Source organism: Corythoichthys intestinalis, chromosome 2, assembly GCF_030265065.1.
Source record: "Corythoichthys intestinalis isolate RoL2023-P3 chromosome 2, ASM3026506v1, whole genome shotgun sequence".
NCBI lineage: Eukaryota > Metazoa > Chordata > Actinopteri > Syngnathiformes > Syngnathidae > Corythoichthys > Corythoichthys intestinalis.
Window position 1 is genome coordinate 74,221,292 of NC_080396.1, and position 23,887 is coordinate 74,245,178.

At 38.0% G+C, this 23,887-nt stretch overlaps 2 long non-coding RNA genes across 3 annotated transcripts in view; one reads left to right on the plus strand and one right to left on the minus strand.

Moving 5' to 3' along the window:
• Nucleotides 1-18,958, plus strand: LOC130912466 (uncharacterized). The gene is made up of 4 exons (XR_009062609.1): nt 1-86; nt 17,338-17,527; nt 17,609-17,725; nt 17,832-18,958. It is a non-coding gene; the product is annotated as an uncharacterized LOC130912466 (long non-coding RNA).
• The window catches only part of LOC130912465 (uncharacterized), a 17,146-nt gene continuing 3,168 nt past the window's right edge, over nt 9,910-23,887 (minus strand). Inside the window, exons 2-3 of one of the 2 annotated variants that reach the window (XR_009062607.1) lie at nt 17,786-17,934; nt 9,910-11,692 (exon numbers count right to left, since the gene is read on the minus strand). This is a non-coding gene — a long non-coding RNA (uncharacterized LOC130912465). Of the gene's footprint in view, nt 11,693-14,673; nt 15,593-17,785; nt 17,935-23,887 lie in introns of those variants that run through there. The other variant, XR_009062608.1, reaches the window with a different exon arrangement.

Sequence of the window (23,887 nt, forward strand, 5' to 3'; positions counted from 1 at the left end):
CAAGTACAGCAGAGACGAGAGAGAGAGCGAGTGGCTTTTGGTTCACCTGTGGACAGGAGGATAAAGGAGCTGCTTTACTTCCTTGGGTGAGTCATTTCAAGTGCCTGGCATACTGTATCACCTTAAAGCTGTTATGTCAATATCTGGGTTAACTGTTGCCAAAGGTAGGTAAAGGAGCCCAAAATTTGACTCAAGTAAGAGTAGAGATAATACTACAAAAGTAACAGTAGTCATTAACAGAAAATGGAAAAATGCATTAGGGGGAAAAGAATACTCAAGTCATGAGTTACATTGATTTTTCTTCAAGCAATTGTATTTGTATTTCTCAGCATAACATCATCTATATCAGGAGTGGCAAACGTGCAGCCTACTAGGAGGTCTAATCCGGCCTGTGGGTTTGTTCTGCCTGACAGGCACCTTGTAGCTCATTCATACTGTACATACAGAATCACTAGCTTTTATTTTGACATTGGCGCTGTGAAATTAGAAATTTGTGATTGAATGCCTGCAGTAGAGGTCGACTGATATATCGGCTGGCTAATATATCGGGCCGATATATGGACTTAACAACAACGGTAGGACCCCGGAAGTTACCCGCTGCAGCATGACGGCGGGCTGCTACAAGAAGCTTCAGGCTTGCCTGTTTTCTAAATTATATTTTTCTTTAAAGGCAGTGGAACGGAAAGTGGGGTGCTTAGGGCGCTGCAGCAACCCCTGGTGTTTGGGAGAAAAAAAATGTCTTTTGGTAGATTTTTGGTTAAAAATAAATAAAACCTATTGAAACAATTGAGTATTTAACTTTGGGCACTAAATATACTGTATATGTTGAAAACATATGTTGAAACACCTGACACCTTGCTTACTACCAGGTCCCATTGAATAAAGCGCTATTGGAAAAGCTAACTGTTGACGGAGGTGGCGTTAACATAGACCGAAATCGAATTAGCAATATTTTTTTCTTTACAAAAACAGTGACATTGTGCAGTGTGCTGTTTGATATTCGTGCTCAATTTATAAACCTCTTTGTAGTAGCCCAGTAGGAGTACGTAAACAATCCAGCATAAGTGTATACTGCCATTGTGCATGGCTTGCTAGGAGAAAACGCGCGAGCATGTCAATTTGGACCAAAATGGATGTTATTGAATGGGAAACACTCAAAAAGACCCTCAGCACCCCCTGCTGTGATTGACTTCCAGCACCCCAGTTTATAGGTGTTTACCGAGTGAACCTTGCATTGTAAATGTAAATTGTAGCATTAGCACAGCATTCGCGTTAGCATTAACTTTAGCATGGCGAGGATCCTCCTAAACTCCCACTTGTTTACATCTCGTCGTGACGTCCTGGTGTGTTCAATTATTTGAAAAAAATGTACTGTTCTTGCTGAGTGTCTATAATAATAAAAATGAAGTGCTGCGTTGGTTGGTTTGGTAGCACTAGACCGACCGAATTACGGTGATTCCACGCTACTTCGCAATTCAAACTTCGTGCCCTAAGTCCATCGCGGATTTTTTTCAATTAAAAATCGGTAACATATACAGTATTTTATTTTAAAATGTTAAGGTATATGCATGTATACATGTACAAATCATTTTCTTTTATCTACAGTGATCCCTCGCTACTTCGCGCTTCAAAGTTCGGGCCCTCAGTCCATCGCAGATTTTTTTTAAATTAAAAAATAAATAAATAAATGCAGTATTTTATAGAGCTGTCCCCGATCCGATCATGATCACTCACTCTCGTTCCTGTGCTTTTCTTGGTCAGGCAGTGCACTGGAGTTGCTTATTATAGTTAACGATGATTGACAGACAGTTAAGGTTTGATCTTGCCAGAGACACTTGCAAGCCAAGACTTCAAAGCGCCGCATGCGTCAACATCGTTTAACTTGTCAAACAGTTGCTGTGGCAACTTATTGTCTGTAAGTAAGCAGCCTAAGCGGATTTGAGTGGACTCACTCAATGAAGCATTTAACAAAGACAAGCAATTTTTTTTTTTTTTTTACTTTTTTTAAATGGATTGGGCGTCTAATTTTTTTCCTTGTTTAAAAATAATTCAGTGGGACAGTAACATCTTTAAAACTTATTATAATAATAATTATTATTATTTGAAGTGGTTAAAAAACATTTATTAAAATATATACAGTATATATGGCGGAAAAAACTCAGATGACTTGAAGTTCCGCTCTTAGACCCCAAATTTGGCCAAAATTGTCCTATATGCATGTGTGATACATCATTGGAAAGCTTAAAATCTCAATTTTCTGGGGGAAGAAACAATTTGAACAGGAGGGCATTTTAAAAACAAATTAAAAAATAAATCCTAACTCGAGGTTAGAGCATGAGAGAGCAGAATTAAAGACACCATGATTTTAACGAGATATTATCGCGTAATTACCTTGTTTTGGTCCAAAGACTAGCATTGTAGCATGTCTCACCGAGTGTCAAGACACAGCTGTGAGTGGCCACAGCCGGACTTTTGGGGGATTTTATGGGTGAAAAATGGTAATATAACAAGGGTCACAATGAAGAAATTGTAGACATTTAGGAGTGGTTGAGATTTTCCTTTTCAAATATTTACCCTATTAAATGTTTTTTTTTCTCAATTTTTCTTTGTTTTAATGGATTATTTATCATCTAAAATATCAAAGAAAACAAAAACAAAAAAATAATACAAATAAGCTGTAGTTATGAGGTACATATCCGTGACCTATTTACAGACACTATTTTTTTTTCATTGTGACATAATTTTTTAAAAAGTTTAAAATGTGCGAGTGAATAATTTTATAAAGTCATTATTTTTTAAACTAAATTTTACACATCGATTATTTTTTCCAAGCTAAAAATGATAGACATTTCTAATAATAAAGATAATTATTCACCTTTTTATGGCTGGGTTGAAACAAAAGCAGTTGCACGGTGTCTGTAAACAGGGGTCTTCAGGGTAAAATGGACAAATTAAAAATTGTTCGGGGGCTTAATGCACCATGAAACTGCTTTGGCAGCTTATAGACATATTGCTCTTTAAAACACAACAGTTCTCTTGGCTTAAAATACAGCAGGTTATTTAAAAAAGGGGTGCAAGAGCAGTAACTGCATTTTTAGCCTTGTCTGTGTTAGCCGCCATTTCCATAAAAGTTTTTTTTTTTTAAATTTATTATACTTTGGGTAAAAAGTGAAAAACTGTGTCCTATATGTATTTTTCTTTCATTGATGAATCTGAATAAAATAATTGAATACACGCACACACAAAAAAAACCCATGAAAAACCTTTTTTTTTCACTTATTGCGGCGGGTTCTGGTCCCCATTAACTGTGAAAAAGGAGAGATCACTGTACTGTATATCTCATTCTTATCATAATTCTGATTATTACTATTAGTATTACTCTACTATTATTATTATATTTTTTGAAAATATACATTTACATATAAGGATTAAAAAAAAAAATACATTGGAGGGAAAAGTGGATAAAACATGTCTTATATTTATCTCTTTGCAATGCTGTTAAAAATGGAAAAAGAAAATACATTGAACACACCTAAAAAAAAAAATGTAAACAAGCTCCGCCTCTTCTTCCCAGATTTGGGGGGTGGGGGGCTCCCCATTAATCGCGACAAAATGGGAGATCACTGTAATTCTTTGAGTCTCGGGTCATCATTGTAAATTTGAAGCTGTTGAAGTATTTTTTTAAATTGCCTTTATAAACTACGTACTTTCAAAAAAAGTATATCGGCCTCCAATATCAACTTACAAAATCGGCTTTGGTTATTGGCAATTGGCGGAAAATCCCGGCTCTCGGTGGACCTCGAGCCTGCACTACTGCAATGTGCTCACTTTTGTGTCTGCATTCACTTTAGTAAATTCGCCCACTCTCAGTCAAAATGGTGCGGTCAATAGCAGCCGATGAGTTAACAAGCAAGACCCCAAAAACCACCCCCCAAAACACAGGTAGTGACACAAAATCAACAGGAAGTAACTTGTAAATGCCCCAGAAACGATCACTATGAAATGATCCGAAATTTACAGGAAGTGACCTGTAGGTACCCTAAAATGACAAGGAACTGATGCAAAATAAACTCCATGCCTGCCATCGACAGCGATAGATGTCCAATTCACTGAAACTGGGAGGACTAGCTTTAGATCTTTCAGTGCTATTGACGACGCTAGACAAATGGACGTCTTACGCCATCAATGGCAGCCAATGAGTTAACTTATTTGGCCAAAACGAATGCTATGCTGATGCTACGAGTTACATTTAGTGTGTGATGATCACTTAGCACAGACATTAAAAGGCTAAAGCAACATTACATATTCTTTCTTACCAAGATAAAAAAGCTAATCTTACCATGCGCTTCAAAACATGCAATCCTTGAGCGTAGCTTAGCTTGAGGGACAAATGCAGCGCAACGCGTCACATGAGTGACACGACAAACATGACAAGGATAGGATGTAGGGTAATAACATGTACAATAAGAAAATGACACGCATTGTGAACATATGGCAGAAACTACTCTTCTCAAAATGTTACTAAAGTAAAAGTAACAGAGTACATGTTACCTCTCTCCACCTCTGCTATATTGTAAAATGTATTTACTATATGTTTCTATTGGCAGTTTAACAAAGGTCACGATGTCTGGAAAGCAACAGCTGACTCGTCTTTTAAAAACAAGCACATGACAGGCGATATGAATTACAAACAACGTTTCAGGGGAATCGACTGTTTGTGTACATTGAATCTTGTTAATCTTTGAGTTCAGGCTAAGAAAAATGAGGTCAAAAAACAAAGTGGTTTTCAAAAGTCTTTTGTTTGATAAGAGCAATATTCAGTTGTCACGAATGTATGGAGGACCAAATGGGACAGAATGAAATATATTAATACATTTTAAAATAAATACTTAAATGTGTCATTCATTCATTATTATGAGAATTAAATCAATAAGTGTCATTATATGTTTAATTAATTAATTAATTAATTAAAATATCAGCTCATTTAATGTACAAACATATTTAATAATTTTATTTCACTAATTCATTTTATGGACACATGTTGCAGCACTTTATAAATTTATTTGATCTGTCAAAGTCACCCGTCAAAGTCAGTGGGCGGGACTAACGCTGATCTAAGTCTAATCGATTGCTGTCTGTCACTACCCGATTGTTACGGGCTACCGGATCACGACGGATTACTATTGCGCATGCGCGAACTGACGCAATTTTCTCTCGAGCGATAATGGCAGATATAGATATGTACGTGATAAATTTAAAAAATATACATTTTCCTTTTTTTTTTTAAGGGGGTGATTATGGTCTCAAAATAGTTTATTTGGGGTGAAGGGAGAGACTGTTTAAACTGCACTGTTTAAATTCTTGAAAGAGATTAAGTTTACGTATAGATCTTGTATACTAGATGGCGGTATTTACCTGAAAGTTGCTTGCAATCCACCATTAATCAAAAGAAGATTTTTTACATGCCACAATGTCCCTCATGTGATTTTTTTTTTTTAAATTCAGACATATAACAACATTATTATTCAACCCACATGCCAGACCATTCAAATAATAAATCATTTATATGTCCGAATCTCCTGCGTTTATAAGCATAAAGCCAACTGAGGAAGTGACATAGCACAGGCACCTGAACAGCCGGTCGCAATTGGCAATTTAAAAATTTTCTTCTTGTAATTAATTGCGGATCGCAAGCAATTTTCAGGTGCATACCGCCACCTAATGTACAAAAACGCCCATTCCTCTACCCTTACGAGCCATACATCAACTTAATGTCTTTCAAGGATTTAAAAAGTGCTTTCCTTCCATACCTGTCTTCCTCTCCCCTCACCTTAATGAAAAGCTTCAGACACCATTCATGCTGTTAAAAAAAGAACTTTATTTAAAGTGCCTATGACAACAAAAAGCAAGTTTATTTCATATTTCACGCGGGATTTTATGCTCCTGAATGAAATGGACTGCTTAGATGTGTGTGGAAGTGATCGTTTTATATGAAGACAATCGCTAACCCCGCCGCCGTGTGAGATGATCCGGGTAGACTTGTGTGATTTTTTTTTTTTTTTGCTTCGAAGGGCGAGAATAAGACTTGGAAACGCCGCTCGGTTCGGGTCAGCATGTCGGCTAGCTGTTTGTTTACGCTCTCCAAAGCCGGGGCAAGGAAATGACGAAAGCCGGACTAACTCCGGTGGGATAAAATATCGTTCGGGAGGTGCAAGAAGTTGACAGTTTTGACCATTATGGAGTAATTTTGCCATGTCGTACCGAATAAATACATTTTTAATATTTCATATTTCGTTTAGCACAAGACTGTTATTTGTCATGACCATACCATTTATTTAGCAATTAGTGAAAAATACTTAGATAAAAAGAATATCTTGTAAAAATATTGGAGTAGACAGATTGAAACAATGACATATTGCTGTTCTCTTTGTCCCATTTTCCTCATCCTTAATAATTCCCCCTCAATGGGCTGAATTCTAAATCAGATGAAATCGTGACCCTGCCGACGTCATCCTCCAGCTGGGGATGCTAGAAGGCTATAATGACAGGCTGGGGCTAAACGGCACATTAAAAGACTAATTTCTCGTCATCTATGCTTCGCCAAATTGTTGTATATAGTCGAATCGTCTCAAACTATGATTCTAATTCACATAATAATGCTATTTAAGATTTTTTTATGCTGTCGCAAGCACTTTAAATGTTAGACTTTCTTGTAACATACATGTGATTTTTAGTAAAAGACTAAGAATAAAATGAAAATTAAAAGGGCTGCCAAAAACAACACTGCTCCATACAAATGACGCCATCCTCAAATCTTTTGACTACACATGACTTTGTTAGTCATACAGTTCATTTGACAAACTGTTTCATAAAAACCCCAATTCCAATGAAGTTGTGCAAGACAAAAACAGAATACAATGATTTGCTAATCATCCTCATCATGGAGTCGAAAGTATGTCGTGGTAAAAGTACTCTTAGAAGTACTTTTTTTCTCAAGTTACTCAAGTAAATGTAACGTGTTATTACCCACCTAGCTCTTGACTGTTACTACTGCAAAGCTCTTAGTGATCAGAATTGGGAAAGAAGATGCTAAAAGTCTTCCTTTCATTTCAGCAAAGCTCGAGTAAGTGGATCCTGGCAAGGAAATCTTAACCAGAGCGCTGACAGTGTGAAAACATCAGCGTCTAGACGCCAATACGATATCCTAGAAACAAGGTGGCTTGCAATTCACGTACTTTTTTGGCATGCTCATAACCATTTCGGTAAGGAGGTACTATTTATACTGTTGACAGAAATCCAGACAGATAGTAGGACATCAAGTCACACACCCCATGTTTCTCAATGTAATAACAGTTTAACGATTAGATCCAGTCCTGTTATCAGAGTAAAAGATACTCATTGACAAATTATTGTGTTTAGGACTAGCAATCAAATGCATTCCGACACAATGAGGTAAATACGAATGAAACCAACTTAAAGAATGCAATTAAGACTGTAACCAAGGGTTCACAGAGTCACAAAATAAATGAAGCCTCATGACAGGCTAAAGCTGCGTGCATCGTGCGTAGTAATTTACAAGAACATAGCACTGCAGGATATAGTGATGTCATTGTTAGCCATAAGGTGATTAGGTTTGTGGAATGGGATTGGATAAGGGAGCATGGCTGTTGTTAGCAACCAAGTGCAACCAAGGTTTAACATTCTGAAAAAGCACCAAATGATTTCAGGTCTTTAAGTAGGTAGTTGATAACTCTCGAGCAGGACGTTGTATAACAGAGATGTTAAAACTGGTCCTCAAGGGCTGCTGGTTTTTTGTTCCAAGCAATTCAACAGACATTTAAAACAACTAAAAATGTCCTGATTGCATATTTCTGCACTCGCGTTACTTGATTTTGAAAATCTGCCGATACCGAGTCCCGATCCGATACAGAAAAAATATATTTGGCGGAAAACACTCAGGTGACTTGAAGTTCCGCTCTGAGAGCCCAAATATGGCCAAATTTCGAAATTCTCCGATATGCATGTGTGATACACCATTGGAAAGCTTAAAATCTCAACTTTCTGGGGGAAGAAACATTTTGAACTGGAGGGCATTTTATAAAGAAAATAAAAATAATTTTAAACAGCAAAACCCGAACCGGAGGTGAGAGCACGCGAGAGTAGAATTAAAGACGCCATGATTTCAGACGAGATATTATCGCGTACTTACCTTGTTTTGATTGGGGTGGCGTGGCTCAGTGGTAGAGTAGTTGTCCCCCAACCCAGAGGTTGTGGGTACGATTCTTCGCCCTGATGAACTCGTCTAAGTGTCCTTGAGCAAGATACTGAACCCCACGTTGCTCCTGGTGCTGCGTCACCAATAGGTGGATGGCGAGATAGTGTAAAGCGCTTTGAGCGCCTTGAAAAGTGGAAAAGCGCTATATAAGTATAACACCATTTACCATAAAAAACTCCATGTATCACCGAGTGTCAAGACATAGCTGTGTATGGCCACAGTCGGATTTTTGGGGGAAACATGGTAATATAACAAGGGTCGCGATGCAGAAATCGCAGACATCAAGGAGTGATAGAGATTTTCATTTCCATACATTTACCCTTTTAAACGTTTTTTTTTTTCTTCAATTTTTCTTTCTTTGAATCGATTATTTATCATCTAAAATGCTGAAAATGCGACCGTAATGAAAATAATAAGCTAAAATAAGCCCGAAAATAAAGCTAAAAATGTCAGACATTTCGAATTATGAAAACAATTACTCACCTTCTTTTTCTGGCTAGGTTAAAACAAAAACGGTTGCACGACGTCTGTAAACGGGGGTTTCCAGGATAAAACGGACAAATTAAAAATAGTTCGGGGGCTTCATGCACCATGAATCTGCTATGGCAGCATATAGACATATTGTTCTATCAAACACAACAGTTCTTATGGCTTAAAATACAGCAGTTTATTTTAAAGAGGGGTGCAAGAGCAGAAACTGCTTTTTCAGCCTTGTCTGTTTATACAAGTAGTCGCCGGGTTACGACCTACTCGACTTACGCGATCTCGACTTTGCGACACCGGAGTCTTGTCTCCTCTTTATTTTGTAAAGAAAAAAATCGCTAATTCGTTTTTGCGCCAACTCTTCCTCTGTCAACACTTTTCCGTTCCAATCGCGCCATTAACAACGTGACCTGATAGCAAACAAGGTGTCAGGTGGTGACCATTTTGTGATGGATCCTGCCGGAACAAGATCCGGCACCTCTTGATTTTGGCCTCCCTGTGTTCCGGGACTTATTTGGGCAGATCCGACACCTTTCGTTGATAGAAAATAATAATAATACGTGGATCGCGAGTACCGTGGCTCATTTGTCATCGCTCCTACATCCGGTTCTTCCTTCGGGGAGGTGGAGTAGTGTATAAAATCACAGAGACGCCTCGGATGGCTGTTGCATGGAGACTTGTATTAACTAAACAAAAACCAGCGGGGGACAGTTAGCCAGTCAACACGGCGCTAAAGCGCAACTCTCCTTTTCGATCCCTCTCTCTCCCCCTTACGTTCGTCCCCATCTTCTTCTACGCCAAATTGGCCGGTCACACTGAAACGGGACAGCGGGCCCTTGGGGATGCCGGTAACAATGTTGTTTATAAAAATTTAACGTCATTTGAAAGAGTCAGAGATTTGTTGATGCACTAAAAAGCTGGACCAACAAATCACGGCCATGACATTAAAAAAAAAAAAAAACTGGAAAATTGCGGCATCTGGGGAGCTAACAGCGAGGATCAAACGGTATTTCAACATGCCAAAAAGACAGTTGCATTTACTGTCCTTTTTCAAAAATAAGGAAGATAGTTCAAAACGAGTCAGAAAAGCAACAACTGGCGATGAGGGCAGCTGCAGCAATCATGCTAACGGGTGCAGCAGGAGGCTCGCGTTGCGGCAGCTAGCCAGATTCATGGACAGCCAGCCAAGCCGGGGCAGGAGGCTGCTACCGTGGCAGCAGCTGGTCAGGTTCAGCGTCACCCGGAGTGGGGGCCAACTACAGCACCAGCAGTCAGCCGAATGGACCACCAACAGCCGGAGCAACAGGCCAGTACCCTTATGGGAAATTCGGGTTTGGGCTGCACAATTTGTAAGGCGGTAGGAACTTTGGGGCCAGAGAAGACGGCGGGGGATGAAACTCGGAAAAGAATGGGTTTGTGTTATTTATTGTAATTTTTTTTTTTTTTTTATGTTTTACAAGTTAGACATGTTGAGAAACTAATTGCTGACTGTGTACTGTAAGTCCCACTTGTGGGCAATTGCCCGTGCCGTGCAGAGGATAGCTTAAATAATTGTAAATTGTTGTCATAACATTTATACCATGGATATTATCTGAAATTGTGGATTGTAAGTCCCACAGCATGGCAAGTGGGCATTTGTGTGTTGTTTTCAGCACCATTTTCTGCGTATGTTCCGGGACCTGTGCCTGTCTCGTCATCCCTGCGCCGTCATATGTACTTTGCGTTCCGGCACCTTATGATTTACAAATTAAGCAGTGGTGGTGACCATGTTACAGACAAACAAACAAAAAACTTTTTCAATATATATATTTAATCCCCAAAGTTACATACGCTCTTGTTTCTAAATATTATATTTCTTGATTTATTTTTTTAACACACACAATGGAAAAAATCTATCAAAACGCTTTTTTTTCTCCCCAACACCAGGGGATGCTGCAGCACCCTTAGCACCCCACTGACCTGCACCCACTTTTATGGAATAGTTTGGACACCCGGGGTCTAAAGCGGTGCTTCTTAAGATTGTTAAAAGTACCAAACGCCACAAGTTTGACTTGTGCATCCACCAACGCTTCGAAATTAGATTATAAAGCATTTTTTTGGGTCCAAATTCAAAACTGACAAAGTGGTACCTCAAAATACGAGATGAATTTGTTCCGGAGTGGCTTTTGTTTCATGATTTTTTTTTCGTACAGTCAATTGGGTTTTACATGTAAAATCGCCTAAATATTTTTAAGATAAACTAAAAACACCACATTAAATTTGCTGTCATGTCCTCTGATTACCTGTTATCACTTGTGATGCTTTGGTGCCTAAGTGTACCTAGTTTGTTAGGCCCATTCTACAGATGTTATCACTTGACTACTAGCAGTCATAGCAAACACAGAGTGGTAAAAGATGAGCTAACTTTGGCAACCAATTTTAAGTTCTTTTGTTTCATATACTTGAGCTTTGTAGTATGTATATTTGTTTTGTGTACATTTATAGTAAAACGTAGTTACATTTTTGCATTGCTGTGAACGGGAATGATCCGATTACAGTATGTATTATCTGTTGTATGATGATAATTTTTCGTAAAATGAAGAAGAAAAACCTTCAAAAAACTTCGTAAAATGAATTTTTCGTGTACCGAAGCTTTTGTATCTCGAGGTACCAATGCATTATCTAAGCTAGCAAGCTAATATGTGTGGTGAATGACAAGCCATTTATGTGGATCTCAACCACAGACAAAAAAATAATCAATCAATAAAGGAAGCATGCCAAACAGTACGCGTATTTAACCACGTCTATTAGAAAATACAGCACCAAAAAACAAAACAAAATGATCAAAGCAGGATACAACCGGAGGAAACGTTGGATAGCACGAAGATGAGCTTTGTTGTACTTCCTCATAACCGGTGCGAGTCAACCTTCCACTGAGCAAACTGGTTTCTCCTCCTATCAGATAAACAAATAGCAGTTGAAAGAAATGGAATAAATTGGGAACAAATCAGTCCAAAACCTTATCTAAAACACCACTTTGCCTAGATTTTAGTCAGTTTATGAAAATGTGTCTTAACTAGGCATGCGCCGCTATGATATTCTGACGGTATGATAACATTTAGCTAAATTATCAAGGTTTCACGGTACTGCAATTACAGCTCTAAAATTTGTTACTTTGAGATATCTGGGTTTGAAAAAAAAAAAAAAACTTGACCAGGATGTTTATTTTTCAAAACATATTAGCAAATGGGAACATTAGTATAATGTTAAGTTAAAATGAATTTTGAAAAAAAAAAAAACCCCAAAATATTAAGTAAATGCAGTTCTTTTAGGTGAGCCTAAACCCACAGCCACAGCTCAACATTATTACAATCAGAACAAAAATAAATGATTTTCCATGACGGCGTATGACTCAGATCATGTTTACATTATACATACACTCTCTTTCTCAACATAAAGTTGCTAGAGAGAAAAAAACACCACGTTTTACCACCGCTAGACACACTAAACACGCTGGAGTTAACTCTCCTAGCTGGTGGGAAACGTTCATGACAGTGTTTGCTAACCTTTAATTTAATATAAATGCGAAATCATATTAGAGGTATTGCCTCCTCGGCAGCAACTCTTCGCAAGCATGTTTTACATGTCGGTTGGCCCTCCTTTAAGCCGCAGCCGTCTGTAACCTTTCTGTAGCCAGAGTATTCCCATGCGAGCAATTTCGTTTTCTTTGATGGGGGGGAAACGTTTCACCTCTTCCAGCCATCATGTAGCACAGTTGACTCACTTACACTGAGCAACAACCGTGGGGGAGGGTTGTGCCTTACAGCTGCAAGCGGGGTATTTCTCCATGCATTTACATAAAAAGACATAAAAAATAGCTAATATTTTAGGGACGGTTGACAGAAAATTTTTGCGGTTTTGAAGCTTTGACGTTTTCATACCACGGTATACCTTAAAACCGGTAATCGGCACATGCCTAGTCTTAACCTTCGCCGAATCCCGTAAAACTTACTCATACAACCAAGGTTAAGAACCACTGGTCTAACACATTGCATCACTGTCTCCTCTTCTGGAGGGGTTAGGGTTTGATTTGAGAGATCCAGGTCAGTATGCACTTTTTGTGCAGATGCAGCAACTGGCAGCGTACTTTGTATTTTGACACCTTAATCAGGAGCAGACCATTGACTTTTTCAGAAAATGCATGCACTGCAGCGGAATTTTCAGTGGGATCAGACTACATGGGATAACCTTGACGACTTACGAGGACATCAATCACTGTGTTTTACATGCACCATTTAACTAACTGCGATAAATATAAATACAGCAGCATGAAGAAGTATCCGAACCTTTTGGAATTTCTCACATTTCTGCATAAAATCACAATCAAATGTGATCTGATCTTTGTCAAAAACACACAGATAAAAACAGTGTCTGCTTTAACTAAAACCACCCAAACATTTATAGGTTTTTTATATTTTAATGAGGATAGTATGAAAACAATGACAGAAGGGGGAAATAATAAGTAAGTGAACCATCACGTTTAATATTTTGTGGCCCGACCTTTAGCAGCAACAACTTCAACCAGACGCTTCCTGTAGCTGCAGATCAGTCTGGCACACCGATCAGGACTAATCTTGTTCCATTCTTCTCTACAAAACTGCTGTAGATTCCTGGGATGTCTTGCATAAATTGCTGTCTTTAGGTCATGCCACAGCATCTCAATGGGGTTCAAGTCTGGACTTTGACTTGGCCACTCCAAAGCTTGTATTTTGTTCTTCTGAAACCATTCTGAAGTTGGTTTACTTCTGTGTTTTGGATCATTGTCTTGTTGCAGCATCCATCCTCATTTTAGCTTCAATTGTCTCACAGACGGCCTTAGGTTTTCCTGCAAATTATTCTGATTAACTTTTGAATTCATTCTTCCATTAATGATTGCAAGTTGTCCAGGTCCTGGGGTAGCAAAACAGCCCCAAATCATGATGCTCTCTCCACCATGCTTCACGGTGGGGATGAGGCATTGATGTTGGTGAGCTGTTCCATTTTTCATCCACACATGACGTTGTGTGTTACTCCCAAACAATTCAACTTTGGCTTCATCAGTCCACAAAATATTTTGCCATAACTTCTGTGGCGTGTTCAAGTGCCTTTTTGCGAACGTTAAACGAGCAACAATATTTTTCTTAAAACAGCAGTGGCTTCTTCCATGGAGTCCTCCCATGAACACCATTCTTGGCCATAGTTTTACATATAGCTGATGTGTGCACAAAGATATTGGACTGTGCCAGTGATTTCTGTAAGTCTTTAGCAGACACTCTAGGGTTCTTTTTTTACATCTCTGGGTGTTCTGCGCTGAACACTTGGCATCATCTTTGGTGGACGGCCACTGCTTGGGAGAGAAGCAACAGTGCCAAACTCTCTCCATTTGGAGACAACTTCTCTGACTGTCGAGTGATAAACATCCAGACTTTAATTCCATTTTGACAGGCAGGGGGCGAATGAATGGATGTGAATGCAGACACAAAAGTGAGCCAAGAGCAGTAGTGCACAATCTCCTGTTTCATGTCAAAATAAAAGCGTGTGAATTTGACCATTTGTACTTATATACATTTTTGGATGACTACTTTTAGTTGAGTAAAATTATTTAGAGGTAACGCTACTCTTATTTGAGTAAATTTTTTGGCTACTCAGGTAGCACTCGGCAGGCTTTTTTTTTTTTTTAATGTACTGTATTTTAATTTTAATAAAAGATAAGAAAAAGATAAGATACTACAATTTTCCATGTTGGATTACACACAGTTAACTGTAAACCATTACCAGTGAACATAAGAGTATATATATATATATATATATATATATATATATATATATATATATATATATATATTAATAATAATATAAATTTTATTTTTATATTGGCTAAAATAAAATAAAAAGTGCAAATCATTCCAAAACTCATAAAAGCATGTTTGAAATAGTGTAAAAATAAATACTCACTCAGTGGTTCAATGACTTCAGCATAATAAATATTCCCTGATTTGAAAATATAAAATAAATACACTTCAAAAAGTGTTAGTAATACTGCATTTGATTGTTCCCACTCTGTTCATTTGCCATAACTTTCCTAGTAGTGGTCATTGATAACTACTCCTTTGTCTGTTTTGGTTTGTCTTCTTTTTCCGATAATGTCAGTTGTTGGTTAAGGCGCCTTAACTCTTCCTCCCCCTGGAGGGAGTAAAGAAGGACTAACGCTGAAATGTTTTTTTTTTCCTTTATTTGAACGTATTTGTCATCTGACAGCGTATACATATTAGAGCTGTCCCGACTAGTCGACATCATTGATGACGTAAATACATCAATGGCACAACATAGCGTCGATGGGTAATAACGGATTTTAAAAAAAAATACATGCGGATAAAGTTGAGAATGGCGGACGATAGGGATGCAAGCGGTGAAAGCAGCATAAAGCCAAAAAAGCGGACCAGAATGGCCAAAGCCTGGAATTATTTTAACGAAAATAAGGAGGGTGCCACTGTGTGTGGTCTTTGCAATGCTGTGCTCGCATACCACTGTAGCACGTCGGCCATGAACGAACACTTACTCACCTAGGTGTAATTTTGGAAGACGACAAGAAACAACAAGCTGGCGGATCGTAAGTCCATATAACTAACGCACAACTTTTTTTTTTTAATTGAAGTTGCTTTTATGTGCATCAATGTGCATCATTCAGTTTTTTTCCCACGTACTTCATGTATTTATTTACTCTGCTGTTGCTCCCGAAAGCTGTAAGTCTCCAGTCTCTCAACATCTCTGTGCACGGCATGCAGATTGTATTTATTCGGATCATGGAAGCTCCCGCTTGGGGGTAAAAAACAGAACAAATATACATATAAAAATATATACATATAAATACAGTGCTGGCCAAAGTATTGGCACCCCTGCAATTCTGTCAGATAATGCTCAATTTCTTCCAGAAAATGATTGCAATTACAAAGCATTATTTCGCAGAATTGCAGGGGTGCCAATACTTTAGTCCAGCAGTGTAGAAACATATACAATACATATAATTAAAATATATATGTAAACACTGGCATGCTTACTATACGCCCATGACTGCACTAATCTTTCTTACTTTATGGTGTAAAACACTCAGGTGACTTGAAGTTCCGCTCTGAGACCCTCAATTTGGACAAATTTTAAAATTGTCCTATATGCATGTGTGTGATACATCATTGGAAAGCTTTAACTCAAATTTTTTGGGGGGGAATAAAAAGCATGAGAGAGCATAACTAAAGATACCATGATTTTAACGAGATACACCATGATTTTAACGAGATATTATCGCATTCTTACCTTGTTTTGATCCAAAAATTCTGTGTACCATTTCTCACCGAGTGTCCAGACACAGCTGTGAATGGCCTCCGCAGGACTTTGTGGGGATTTTATGTATAAAACACGGTAATATAACAAGGGTTGCGATGCAGAATGCACAACAAGGAGTGGTCGAGATTTTCTTTTTTAAATAGTAAAATAATAAATAACCCCATCCCTAAATATTTATCCTTTAAAACATTTTTTTCTTCTTCTTTGTTTGGAGTGATTATTTATCATCTAAAATATCGGGGAAAATGCGACAGTAACAAAAAAATACAATTAAGCAATAGTTTGAGGTAGATATTAGTGACCTATTTCCAGACACTTTCTTTCATTGTGACGTAATTTTTTAAAAAGTTTGCGAAAATATGTGATTTTTTTTTTTTCCAAACTAAATATTAGACATCAATTAATGATTCGAAGCTAAGAACGATAGACATTTTGGATAATAAAATGCCTTATCTTCTATTTATGGCTGGGTTGAAACAAAAGCGGTTGCGCAATGTCTGTAAACGGGGGTCTCCAGGGTAAAACGGATAAATTAAAAATAGTCCGGGGGCATAATGCATCATGAAACTGCTATGGCAGCATATAGAAATATTGTTCTATCAAACACAACAGTGCTTATGGCTTAAAATACAGCAGTTTATTCTAAAGAGGAGTGCAATAGCAGAAACTGCTTTTTCAGCCTTGTCTGGTTTTCCGCTATATACCGTTACAATCTTACTTGAAGGACATCCTAAACAGCAGTGAGGGAACGGCGCAGCACATCTCACATGAGCGACACTACCAAACACGGCGAGGATGGAGGCTGACTAACTACACATACAATTAATGTCACGCACTGTGAACATATGACATATGTCTCGTCAGACGAAAACCCTCTCATTATGTCACAGTCGTCCAGGACACGTTTTTAACCCATCATCATCACGAAAAGTTTGTTCGTCGCTAAAATTTGCTCAGAAAATCATCTCATGTAGAAATACATCAAGTAGTCCTACGATTATACGTAGATTATTCCGGGAAAATTTAAAGCAGGTCAGCATCAATTGAGTCGTCTTTAACACCTTGCGCAATTGTTTCTGACATAAGATGAGGTGAAAATTGTCCGAGCTCCAGTCAAGTCATGACTTTCCAGTTACACAACTGCAGATCATATGATAGCAGACTCTTGAAGCTTATTTAAGCCGTATTTTTCTTCCCTCTTCGTCTTGTCGTCCTTCCAGATCGCTCTTACGCGTCCGTGTCCTGTCACCGAGCGGAGTCCGCGGGGAGAGGACTGTATAGAACGGTCCGGCGGCCAAAAATAGCACTGCAGAGGAGACTTTAAACCGATATCCCTCTGTTAAAAACAGCACTCAAGCATTTCCTTTACATGGGGAGAACAGACATACCAACACAGCTCTACAAATCGAGGTAAATCAATCGGAGCCTTCTGATGCAAAATCATGAGTCATGACATGTAGTCTATTCTTGGATTGTGTGTGTTTGCTCAAGTTGTGGAAACTCGGAGTGATGCTGCGCACCAGGCGAGAAGAGGAGGGGTTGGGGGATCAAAAATCTATTTGGGAATATGCTTTCGGTCACTTTGAGCAGCCACTTATGTAAACCAAGGTGGGCCAAAGAGGGTGCATTTTCCATTCATTCAATTATTTGGGAATAGGGAGCACTTACCCACGTTGAATCTGAGAATACTGATCATCTTCTGCTTGTCTTGTAGAGCTTCCAGATCCGAGTCGATCCGGAACAGTGTGAGGGTTCGAGGACCAGCTGGCAAGAGGAGGCGTGCGGCTGCTGTGGGTGTTTCTCTGGCAGTGTCTTAGCTGGTTGTTGTGAGGAGTGAGAACAAAGCAATCAGCAAGTATACTGCCGTAGAAATTCTTTGCAATAAGAGTCCTCGGAATCCGTCTTGTCTAATTGTCTAGACCCTTCTGCTATGGTATAAGATGTCACGTGACGACATTTCTTTAATGAGGAGATGAAGAATGCTGAGTCAAGATTCTGTCGGAGGAAAGCATCACCTTGTCTTTTCTGAAATGTCATCTGCTGCCATCTGGTGGCTGAAACAAACTCAACAAATGTGTTGATCTGTAGACTTCAGTTTATACAAGGGGGCCTAAAATAAACAGGCCAATTTTAATATGTGTCATTTCTTGATTTGTTTTCGGAATTAAAAAAAAAGACTAGCTATAATTGCAGTTTTTTTCAGCACTTCATATTAAAAATGAACTAGGGCTGTCAAATTTATCGCGTTAACGAGCGGTAATTAATTTTTTAAATTAATCACGTTAAAATATTTGACGCATTTAACGCATGGGCGGAATGACCGGCTCATTTATTGCCTCAAACAGATTACAATGACGCCGTTTTTTGCACATTGAGAGCTAAGAGGCAGAGAAAGGCGAGTGGACACAGGCGTTCATTGGACTAAATTGAATCATTCATTCATTGGATTAAATTGAGTGATTTATTAGCTGTTGAAAACTTGCAGTAAATAATAAAAAAAAAAAAAAAGTTGCTATTTTGGTCAAAAACTTTATGTTAAATATTGCTATTGATCCTGAAAATATAGGTGATCATCTCTGCCGTTGATGATTTTTGTGCATCTAGTGTAAAAATCTGAGATTTTATTGCTATTTTAAGTTATGTTATATAAAAAATAACTAATCGGGATTTTATAAGGGAACGACTTTGAATTTTTTTGATACCGCTGCTCACGGACACTCATACATGGCTAAGGTAAGTGTCTGTTTTGGTTTTATGTCGGTGGCAGGTTTGGTTTTGTAAATATTTGAATTTGATATTTAATATTTGTTATTCTAAAAATAAATAAATAAATACAAACTATACAGGTCCTTCTAAAAAAATTAGCATGTTGTGATAAAGTTCATTATTTTCTGTAATGTACTGATAAACATTAGACTTTCATATATTTTTTTTGAATTGATAAACATTAGACTTTCATATATTTTAGATTCATTACACACAACTGACGTAGTTCAAGCCTTTTATTGTTTTAATATTGAGGATTTTGGCAAAAAAGTCAAGAAAAACCAAAAATCCCTCTCTCAAAAAATTAGCAAATTTCATCCGACCAATACAAAAAAGTGTTTTTTAATACAAAAAAATTCAACCTTCAATTAATTATATCAGCTATGCACTTAATACTTGGTCGGGAATCCTTTTGCAGAAATGACTGCTTCAATGCGGCGTGGCATGGAGGCAATTAACCTCTGGCACTGCTGAGGTGTTATGGAGGCCCAGGATGCTTCGATAGCGGCCTTAAGCTCATCCACAGTGTTGGGTCTGGTGTCTCTCAACTTCCTCTTCACAATATCCCACAAATTATCTATGGTGTTCAGGTCAGGAGAGTTGGCAGGCCAATTGAGCACAGTAATGCCATGGTCACTAAACCATTTACCAGTGGTTTTGGAACTGTGAGCAGGTGCCAGGTCGTGCTGAAAAATGAAAGCTTCATCTCCATCAAGCTTTTCAGCAAATGGAAGCATGAAGTGCTCCAAAATCTCCAGATAGCAAGCTGCATTGACCCTGCCCTTGATAAAACACAGTAGACCAACACCAGCAGCTGACATGCACCCCAGACCATCTCTGACTGTGGGTACTTGACACTGGACTTCAGGCATTTTGGCATTTCTTTCTCCCCAGTATTCCTCCAAACTCGGGCATGCAAAATTTGCTTTCATCTGAAAAAAATACTTTGGACCACTGAGCAACAGTCCAGTGCTGCTTCTCTGTAGCCTAGGTCAGGCGCTTCTGCCGCTGTTTCAGGTTCAAAAGTGGCTTGACCTGGGGAATGCGACACCTTTACCATTTCCAGCACAGGCCTATGCACGGCGGCTCTGGATGTTTCTACTCCGGACTCAGTCCACGGTTTCTGCAGGTCCCTCAAGGTCTGGAATCGGCCCTTCTCCATAGTCTTTCTCAGGGTGCGGTCACCTCTTCTGGTTGTGCAGCGTTTCCTGCCACACCTTTTCCTTCCCACAGAGGTGTCTTGATACAGCACTCTGGGAACAGCCTATTCGCTCAGAAATTTCTTTCTGTGTCTTGGCCTCTTGCTTGAGGGTGTCAATGATGGTCTTCTGGACAGCAGTCAGGTCGGCAGTCTTGCCCATGATTGCGGTTTTGAGTAATGAACCAGCCTGAGAGTTTTTAAAAGCCTTAGGAATCTTTCGCAGGTGTTTTGAGTCAATTCAGTGATTCAGATGATTAGGTTAGTAGCTTCTTTAGAGTACTTTTTCATGATATGCTAATTTTTTTAGATAGGGATTTTTGGTTTTTCTTGACTTTTTTTTGCCAAAAATCATCAATATTAAACCAATAAAAGGCTTGAACTACTTCAGTTGTGTGTAATGAATCTAAGATATATGAAAGTCTAATGTTTATCAGTACATTACAGACAATAATGAACTTTATCACAATTTGCAATTTTTTTGAGAAGGACCTGTATTAAAAATGATAAATATGAATAAAAAACACAACGCATAACGAGTCATTTGAGAGCTAGCTAAGTGCAGAATATGAAATAGGTGAGAAACCCAGTGCCATTTTTGTTCTCTACCAATTAGAGCCTATCAAAAGTGTAGATTTGATCCAAAATGACTGTCAGCTGTCCCCATAAAGTGCGCATATTAGCAAATTTAGGGCCAGATTATTAATTTCCAATCAGATTTTTCATAATGGCTCTTATTTTAAAGCTATTCTGAAGTAGAATCTGAAGTATGTGAGATTACCTCCAGAAATCTTTATTTACATGTTGAACATGAGGTGCTTTTATTTTGAAATATTCACCGGAAGTACGTTCTCTAAGCCGCTAACTGTAATCTTTACACTCCGTTAAAAGAAAGCACTTCTCTTTTCGTCACGCACTTAGCATCAGTAATAATTTTTTTTCTTGTTCTCGCATCGTTTGCAAATGCTGTAAATCAGCGAGTTTTATGTTTGCATTTTCACCTTTTAACCACAATTTTGCGTTTTGGAGAAGACTGCCAATGTTCTATAACAGACTAAAGTGGTTAGAACATTGGCTTTTTCCATTAGCCTCAATGTAGCAATGCTAACGTTTTCCAATGTTTGATATACATGTATTTCCTTATTTTGTATGTCTGAACTTTAATTCTACAGCGTTTTGATGACTAATAAACATCTGTGAAAGGAACTGGAGTCTCGTATGCAATCAACATGCATGTGTGCCAAGTGCAGGCAGCACATACAAACATGCACAAATGTATGCACGGACACCATGGTGATAAATCGGACTCAGAAAAATTATCACCCTCAATTAATATTTACCGTGCGATAAATTGACTTATTTCATATCGCACCAGGCTTACCTACAATCAACTCCTTCACACCGCATAGACTTCACAATTTGTTGATGGAGCTCGGGGCCAATCCATAAGGGGCCTATTTTCAAAAACATAAAATTCAAATATTTTCAAGACCAAAACCGCTAGCGACCTAAAACCAAAACAGGCACCTCCCTTAGGCATATATGAGTCTCAATGAGCAGCGACATAAAAAAATTCAAAGTCTTTCCCTGATAAAATCCTGATTATTTTTCTATACAAGTATAACAAAATTTAAAATAGCTATAAAATTCTCAAATTTTACGCTAGATGCAAACAAATCACCAAATGCAGAGATAATCACCTATATTTTCAGATCAATAGCAATATTTAACATATATGCTTTTGACCAAAGTTTTCAACGGCTAAAAAAATACTCAATTTTCACATCAGAAACTCAATACTTGAGGAAAGCATGCAGAATTATCTTAATTGTACTCAACAAAAGCAAAATTTGCATTTTTCTATCTACAATCACAACTTATTTAGGCTGAATTCCACTATTGCGTAGAGATACAAAATCCAATGTGGCAGCCGTCACAAAACAAAGAGCTTTTTAAGTTGAAAATATTTATCAATAAATGCTTTAATCATGAAATTTTTAGTTAAATTAACGTAAAACAGTCTAGATTCTTGGTTAAAAGCAAAAAACGGGCAGTTTTCATTGATTGTACGTAAATATTTCAAGCAAAAGCTACAGTATTGTGTAATCCAATGTGGCAGCCATCACAAAACAGAGCTTTTTAAGATGAAAATTCTAATAAATAAATTGTGAAATTTCTAGTTAAATGAACGTGAAACAGTCTATATTATTGGTTAAAAGCATAAACGGGCAGATGTAGTTCATTTTACGGAAATATTTCAAGCAAAAGCTACAGTATTGTGTAATCCAATGTGGCGGCCGTCACAAAACAAAGAGCTTTTTAAGGTGAAAATTCTTATAAATAAAATCGTGAAACTTCTAGTTAAATGAACATGAAACAGTCTAGGTTCTTGGTTAAAAATAAAAAACGGGCAGTTATCATTCATTGTATGTAAATTTTTCAAGCAAAAGTTACAGTATTGTGTAATCCAATGTGGCAGCTGTTACAAAACAAAGAGCTTTTTAAGTTGAAAATTCTTATAAATAAATGCTTAAATCGCGAAAATTCTAGTTAAATAAACGTAAAACAGTCTATATTCTTGGTTAAAAGCAAAACACGGGCAGTTATCGTTTATTTTACGGAAATATTTCAAGCAAAAGCTACAGTATTGTGTAATCTAACATGGTGGCCGTCACGAATCAGAGCTTTTTAAGTTGAAAATTCTTATAAATGCTTAAATTGCGAAATTTCCAGTTAAATGAACGTAAAACAGTCTACATTCTTGGTTAAAAGTAAAAAACGGGCAGATATCGTTCATTTTACGGAAATATTTCAAGCAAAACCTACAGTATTGTGTAATCCAACATGGCGGCCGTCACAAAACAAAGAGGTTTTAAATTGAAAATTCTTGTAAGTAAATGCTTAAATCGCGGAACTTCTATAGGCATGAATGTAAAACACACAAAAAAACGGACAGTTATCGTTCATTTTACGTAAATATTTCAAGCTAAAGTTAGGCAAATTTTTTTCCCATTCATTTCATTGTATTCGCAAAGTTTCAAAGTGGGTGCATGGTGCGAAAAATATAATAATTACCTTGAATCCTCGACCAAATCACTCTTGAGACACTCCTGCCTGCTTGTATGCATAAAACCTTCTCACTATTTCCACCTAAATCCGGCGTTAGATCGCAGTGTGTGTTTGAGTTTATCACAGTGAAACACAACTCAACATTCTTCCTGGGTCGGCCCCCTACGGGAAGGTGTGGCGCAATGTCTGTGGGAGCTTCTTGTCAACTGATGGTGGGGTGTATGTGAGACCTGAAAACCCAGTGTGCTTGCACCACCCGTCCCCCGCTAAGTTCCACTCCTGGCTGCAGTCTCTTTTTATTCGGAAAAGGACACCTATCCAAATTTGGGGCCTGATTTATTTTTGGGTCACCCTGTATGTTATAACAATTTTTAAAAAAAAACAAAAAAAAAACATGCTTGGCAGAGCTAATGAGGTCTGATACAAACATTTTATATTGAAAAAAAGCAAAACAAAAAAAACCCTGAGGGAGCAAATGAACACATTTTCAATTGTTGTACTTCTCACATCATAAGACACGGGTTAGCTCAGTTATATGATATTCTAACAGCCTGTTGTACACCACTGCAACAATAATAAAGCTTTGTGTCGCCCAGGGCACCATGCAGGGTAGGAACGCCACTGAAGTCTCAGTCTCATAATCATTTTTCAACTAAAAATGAACTACAGTGGCACCTCTACTTACGAACATCTCTACAAACGGTATTTTCAGGTTACGACACGTTTAAATGGGGAAA